This window comes from Poeciliopsis prolifica, unplaced genomic scaffold, assembly GCF_027474105.1.
Source record: "Poeciliopsis prolifica strain line A6 unplaced genomic scaffold, Auburn_PproV2 SCAFFOLD110, whole genome shotgun sequence".
Lineage (NCBI taxonomy): Eukaryota > Metazoa > Chordata > Actinopteri > Cyprinodontiformes > Poeciliidae > Poeciliopsis > Poeciliopsis prolifica.
The window spans coordinates 857,501-865,000 of NW_026562485.1; the positions used below are offsets into that span (position 1 = coordinate 857,501).

Genomic DNA, 7,500 nt, shown 5'->3' on the forward strand with positions numbered 1-7,500 from the left:
AGAACCTCCAGCTGGGGAACCTTCAGGCTGAAGTCTTCCTGTCACATGACAGATGGAACCCGTCCTTTTTGCGGTTCTGCTGGAGTTCTGTTCAGCTCCCGGTTCTGGTTTCCTCATCAGAGAGACGTTGCATATTTAGGTTCTTGGTCCACATCGAGCAAGCAGAACCAGAGCAGTTTGGATCAGAACCTGCATGCAGCAGTCCAAAGGTTCAGTTGCAAGAGGACAGAATCTGTCTGGTCCGGTTGGGTCCGGTTTGGGCAGCTGGTTCCATCGCCAGTGCTTCCATTCTTCAGAACCAAGAGATCCAAACCCGCATCGTTAATCCTGAAGATTCCGACTCTGGATCCTGGATTCAATCCCACAAAGAACCCGGTCCTCACTGGAAACCGGGCCGAACCACTCAGCTTCCAGCTCGACCCAAAAACCTGAGTTCAGTCACACCAACAAGACTCATTTCTAGACGGCGCCGCTTTCCATCCGACCCATTTAAACAGAACCAAACCCAAAGAAAGAAACTACCGGACCAGGTGGTTTAGCCGGCCCAGGAGGGATGGACGGTGTCGGGGGTGTTGGACCGGACCAATGTTCTGATTCCTGAACGTTCCCAGGAGAATAAAATCTAAAGGTTCTGCAGCTTCAGCTTCATGCTCACCTGATCTTCCTGCAGCTCCAAGGATGATCCCGGGTCACGGATCAGAACCAGAGGTTCAGAGTGGGAGGGTGGAAGTCTGGGGGAGCAGGGGTCAGAGGTTATAAGGAGGAGATCTTGACGGTTTCGTGGGTGTAGGCGGTGGCCCGGGTGTTCCGCAGGATGCCGGGGACGGGCGACGGAGGCAGACTCTCGTCCGGCGTGTTGGCAGGCGGAGTGGGAATGCTGATGATGGCGGCGGTGAAATCCTGCTCACCACAGTTCAGCTTGAGGTCGTCCGGCTGGGCGTTGAGGCTGGATCGGCTGGGGAGAGACACGGAGATCAGCGTCGGGTTCTGGACCCGTCGGGTTCTGGACCCGTCGGGTTCTGGACCCGTCGGGTTCTGGACCCGTCGGGTTCTGGACCCGTCGGGTTCTGGCCGAGGTGCTACCCCGATAGCTAACGACCGCCATGACCTCTGGCCTCCCCCTGATGTCGGACCAACCTCCCCATTGAGCTGGTTGGTTTCCTGCCACAGACTTCAGTCCATCACCAGGTCAGAGTTCAAACTGGTTTCAAACCAGGACAACTTCACGTTCCAGTCCATTCGTGGAAATGTGTGGACTGTGGGAGAAACCAAGTGGTCTACAGGAAGTCCATGTGGCTATGAGGAGGTCAGACATCCAGCTGAATGGTGCCAGAGGTCTGTTGATGTCTACCAGGCAGAGATGGATACATCTGAGCCCGCAGAACGCACGACACACTGACACTCATCCCTGAGGATCCCGGGTCTGATAGACCTGCAGTCCAACCCAGGAACCTCAGGGCTCTGCTCCAGGACCTTTACATTCTCCGTAAGAGACCATGATTTGGCTCATTTCTGCATCGGTTGTGAGTTTGGCGGTGAGGCAATCACTTACGTTTGTGGTGGTATGGAGGTGGTCTTAAACTGCAGGGTGTCCAGCTCCTGGACGCTGCCCCGGCTCACGGACACCGTGGAGTTGGCCAGTCGCATGGCGGCTCTCCTCCGGGCCCCGGCGAGGGCAGCAGCCTGTGGAGTTGTTCTGCGCCCCCTGCTGGCTGGACAGAGAAGTGCTGCGGCTGGTCCGGAAGCCCACCGACTCGGTCATGCAGAGCTCGCTGTAGGTCATCTCACTGGTGAACTCGTGGTTCTGTGGACAAGATGCAGGACGATAGCAGTTAACCTTCTGACCACCATGGAGGAGCCAAACCAAGAGCTGCTTCATCTGTCTGCTGCTTAGCTTCATTAGCTTTATTAGCTCCATTAGCTTTATTAGCTCCATTAGCTTCATTAGCTCCATTAGTTTATTAGCTTCATTAGCCTTAATAGCTCCATTAGCTTTATTAGCTTCATTAGCTATATTAGCTCCATTAGCTTCATTAGCTTTATTAGCTCCATTAGCTCCATTAGTTTATTAGCTTCATTAGTTTATCAGCTTCATTAGCTCCATTAGCTTTATTAGCTCCATTAGCTTTATTAGCTTTATTAGCTCCATTAGCTTTATTAGCTTCATTAGCTCCATTAGCTTTATTAACACTATTAATTAACTTGATTAGCTTCATTCTGCTCTCATGCTATAATCAGGAACATGAGCCACACAGGACTTAGTTCCTGTAGTTCTTGTAGTTCCTGTAGTTCTTGTAGTTCCTGTAGTTCCTGTAGTTCCTGTAGTTCCTGCCTCACCGTGGTTTTCTCCAGACAGTGAAGCAGGTGGTTGTGCTGATGCTCAAAGGCGGATCTGTTCTTCACACACAGAGCCGTGCTGTCGCTGTCCCGGTCCTGAAAACATGACAGAAACCAGTCAGTCCTCACTTACAACCTGGAACAATCAGTTATCAGTTTTCCCAGTGAAGCACATTGTGGTCATTCTCCAGCTGTTGTCATGGAGACAGTTGTTTCCCCCATCATGATGATGGAGGGAGAGGTCCAGAACCAGAGAGGTCCAGAACCAGAGAGGTCCAGAACCAGAGAGGTCCAGAACCAGAGAGGTCTAGAACCAGAGAGGTCCAGAACCAGAGAGGTCTAGAACCAGAGAGGTCCAGAACCAGAGAGGTCCAGAACCAGAGAGGTCTAGAACCAGAGAGGTCCAGAACCAGAGAGGTCCAGAACCCAGAGGTCCAGAACCAGAGAGGTCCAGAACCAGAGAGGTCCAGAACCAGAGAGGTCCAGAACCAGAGAGGTCTAGAACCAGAGAGGTCCAGAACCAGAGAGGTCCAGAACCAGAGAGGTCCAGAACCAGAGAGGTCCAGAACCAGAGAGGTCCAGAACCAGAGAAGTCCAGAACCAGAGAGGTCCAGAACCAGAGAGGTCTAGAACCAGAGAGGTCCAGAACCAGAGAGGTCCAGAACCAGAGAGGTCTAGAACCAGAGAGGTCCAGAACCAGAGAGGTCCAGAACCAGAGAGGTCCAGAACCAGAGAGGTCCAGAACCAGAGAGGTCTAGAACCAGAGAGGTCCAGAACCAGAGAGGTCCAGAACCAGAGAGGTCTAGAACCAGAGAGGTCCAGAACCAGAGAGGTCTAGAACCAGAGAGGTCCAGAACCAGAGAGGTCCAGAACCAGAGAGGTCTAGAACCAGAGAGGTCCAGAACCAGAGAGGTCCAGAACCAGAGAGGTCCAGAACCAGAGAGGTCCAGAACCAGAGAGGTCCAGAACCAGAGAGGTCTAGAACCAGAGAGGTCCAGAACCAGAGAGGTCCAGAACCAGAGAGGTCCAGAACCAGAGAGGTCCAGAACCAGAGAGGTCCAGAACCAGAGAGGTCCAGAACCAGAGAGGTCCAGAACCAGAGCTGGAAGTAGAAGATCTGCTGGAAGGACGACCTTCTGATGACCTCCATGTCTGATGTTCATTCATTCCTCCGGCTGTATGCTGCAAAGTTGTCTGTCTGTGTGTGTGTGTGTGTGTGTGTGTGTGTGTTGTGTATGTGTGTGTGTGTGTGTGTATGTGTGTGTGTGTGTGTGTGTGTGTGTGTGTGTGTGTGTGTCTCACTCCCAGAGTGTGGTCCTCTTTGTACTGCAGGAAGGCGTTTGCTGTTCCTTTCTTCGCCATGCGGATTCGAGCCAAACGGACTTTCTGTGAACAGAAGAAGGAAAACAACAGCGTCAGCGTCTCACACGCAGACACACACAAAATTTATTCTCAGTTGTACGATTCTGCTACTGCATGAGGCCCAGCTTCCTGTGGGCGGAGCTACAGGGACGGTCAGACAGCCTTCTGACCTGCTGCGCTCTCATCTTGTCGGCTCTCTGGTTCTGGTGGTAGATCCGGCTGAAGTTGGACACGATGACGGGGACGGGCAGCGCGATGACCAGGACGCCGCTCAGGGAGCAGATGGAGCCAAAGATCTTCCCTGCGATGGTGTTGGGAACCATGTCACCGTACCTGCAGAGAAGCAGCAGCTCAGAAAGAAGCTGGAGGGACCAGACTATCGATCGGACCCATCGATCAACCGATCGATCAGACCGATCGATGGGTCTGATCTGGATTCGTCTGAGCAGTAAATCTTCTCTCTCAGCTTTGGACCGAGTTCTTCCTGAGCCCCAGCTTCTTGCCGACCAGCCGGTTCTGGACTTCCAGACTTCAAACTAAAACCTTTTTGATCTCCAGGTTCTGACCTCACTTCCTGTTCTGTTCACCTCTCACTGTTTACTTCCTGGTTCAAACTGTGGCCGTCTGCCAGTAGCTTCAGGTTGAGCTGCTACATGTTAGCATTGAGATGCTATTTTAGACTAACACAGCTTATTTGGTAGGCTAACTGTTTTTAGCACAACATGAACCCAACACCTGTGTTTTCCAGCATCCAATCAGATTGTTTCGAATCAACCCAGAGAAGCGGCTTCATTGCTAGCGTAGCAGTGAAGCTGTCCATCAGATTTATAGCCTGACCAGAAACAAACAAATATAAAGTTTAGAATGACTGAATGTGCAGATGGACTCTATTATTTTTGAGCAGAAATTATCATTATAAGCCTGGAATTTCTGATTGAATCTGCTGAGTTCAGCTGCAGGGTCAGCTTCCCACCAGCAGAGGTCAGTAAAGCACTGCTTCCTGAAGTTGTGGCCGCAGAGAGGTAATTAAACCAGTTAGAGTGTGTGTGTGAGTGTGTGTGTGTGTGTGAGTGTGAGTGTGTGTGTGTGTGTGTGTGTGTGTGTGTGTGTGAGTGAGAGAGAGAGGCTGCAGCTCCTCATGTTTAATAATGGATGGCAGCATTAGGAGCTGGTAGCTGCTCACTGAAGGGAGACATTAGGAAGTTTAGATTGTGTTTCTCTCCTCACTGCTTCCTGCTCTCTGCACTCAGTCTCTTCATTTCTCTCCATCTCTTTTCCAGCGGTCATTATGTGGTGCTGCTGGAGCCAAAGCTCCGTTCCGGGAGTGGAGCTTTGACACCGAGCCAGAGGCGTAGAGGAGGAAACAGGAGAAGGAGAGGAGATCACCAGGGACAGGAAGAAGAAAGACGGGACGTTTGGAAGATCTGGAGTCGGCTGAAGGAGAGCATCGATCCGTCCCTGAGCTGCATTTCACCCGGAAACCGCCTGAAACGAGATCAGAACCTGCTGGTTCGGTTCTGCACAAGGGTCAGGTTGGTCACTGAGCAAGGCCCAGTCAGGAGGAGAACCGGGTCAGCCCTGGGACGGGAAGCGTCCCGGTCCAGAGACAGGAAGACGCTCGGGACCAAACTCTGAGCTGAAGCATCATTTTCTGATTCCTGGAAGCTGAAAAATGGAGTTGGACAGCAGAGGACAAAGCTGCGTTCTGATTGGACGAGATAGGAATCCATTAGTGCTGAGTCAGACTGATGGGATCTGCAGCAGCCAATCACAATCTAATAGACAGACAGACGGCCAATGGAAATTAGTTTAGAGGAGCAGAAGGTCAGAGACCAAAACCAGGAATCCATGACGACCGGCAGGAAGCGGCTACAGGTGTGAGCAGAACCTGCTGCAGCTCGGTGGTGGCACCATCATGATGTGGGACCTAACCACAGATCAGAGATGGAGCGATGAAGAGCTTTGTTCCTCCTCTTCCTCCCAAGGACAGCGGTATCGACCCGGCGGGTCAGCAGCTCAGGTCGTCTTTCCTCACTGAAACATTCTGGGTCACAGAGCTGCTAAAGCCTTCATCCTCCTCCTCCTCCTCCTCTGTGACCGGCAGCCATGTTTAATTGATGGAGTGATGATGAAAGTTGCAGGAGGAAGGATGGTTGTTCCATGTTTTACTCCTCATCTTCATCTTCCTCCTGAACTGTGGGGTTTTTTTCTCTAAATGTTGGAAAAATGCCCAGAATAAAGTTCTGGTTCTGGTTCCAATAAGTAACATTCAGAGTAAAAACCAAACTCTGCAGAACTCTTCATATGAGCCAGTGGAACCGAGCCGGGCCGGGTCGATGTCCAACGTCTCCGCAGCTTTAAATAGAGCAGCTGAAAATAGACCGAACCGAACCGATCGGATCAGAAGCTTCAGAGCAAAGGAGAAAGGCTGCGAATTGAAACCTTTCAGCAGCTATAAAGATGATCAAGCATCAGCTGTCTACTTCATCAATAAAGTCTTTGCCTTGGTGAGGCAACTCCTAACATTTTGTCGTTTCCGGAAAGTCTGTAGATTTGCTCAACAATCACAAAATCCACCAAGATTCCTGTGAAGAATGATCACAATAAGTCGTTGCCTTTTCCTGCCTGGTTCTGCTGAGCGCTCAGAAACCGCAGCCTTTCGTACAGAGGCCATTGGGCTAGCAGAGCGACCGTGAGGCTACGGCAGCACATTAGCTGCTGCTACGGCAGCACATTAGCCGCTGCTACGGCAGCACATTAGCACATTAGCCGCTGCTACGACAGCAGATTAGCCCATTAGCCGCTGCTACGGCAGCACATTAGCCGCTGCTACGGCAGCACATTAGCCGCTGCTACGGCAGCACATTAGCCCATTAGCCGCTGCTACAGCAGCCCATTAGCCGCTGCTACGGCAGCACATTAGCCGCTGCTACGGCAGCACATTAGCCGCTGCTACGGCAGCACATTAGCCCATTAGCCGCTGCTACGACAGCAGATTAGCCCATTAGCCGCTGCTACGGCAGCACATTAGCCGCTGCTACGGCAGCACATTAGCCGCTGCTACGGCAGCACATTAGCCGCTGCTACGGCAGCACATTAGCCGCTGCTACGGCAGCACATTAGCCGCTGCTACGGCAGCACATTAGCCGCTGCTACGGCAGCACATTAGCCGCTGCTACGGCAGCACATTAGCCGCTGCTACGGCAGCATATTAGCCGCTGCTACTACGGCGGAATTAGCCGCTGCTACGGCTAGTGACGTCCCCCTGCGGTGCCATTACTGGGCCTGGTTTGATTCCACTGACCCAGATTGCTGCAGGATGAGCAGGAGCCACATTTCTTTTCCAGTTTCTAGACGTTTCGGCTTGAATAGGAGCGCCGACGTTCGGATGTGTCACAGATCTCCATCTGTCTGGATTCAACCAGTAACAGTTTGGTTTCTGTCAGTTTGGCTGGTAGCGTCTTTAAACAGCTGCTTCACTGATCGTCTGACAGGGAGTAGATGTTGGGTCGCTGGTTTCTGAGTGAACTGAAGCGAAACACAGCGGCTTCATAATGTCAGGTGCAGCATCAGGCTGTGACCCACAGACACGTTAGAGGTCAAACGTTTCACCCAGCTGTGATTCCCTTGGATCTGACCTGCACCTGTCAACTTTCAGACTTAATACAGGAAATGTTGTCATTCAGAGGCTTCCAAAGACAAATGAGGAGTTGCTCAGATTGTTCCTGAAGAGTTCTGGCTGCTGTTCCCAGATCAGGTGGCTCTAAGAACCCGGTCCGGATCGTCCTGCTGTTCTGCTTC

The 7,500-nt window shown here is 51.9% G+C and overlaps 1 pseudogene; it reads right to left on the reverse strand.

The window, feature by feature from the left end:
• Positions 1–7,500, reverse strand: part of LOC129354470 (potassium voltage-gated channel subfamily D member 1-like) — a 17,090-nt pseudogene that overhangs the window by 857 nt on the left and 8,733 nt on the right.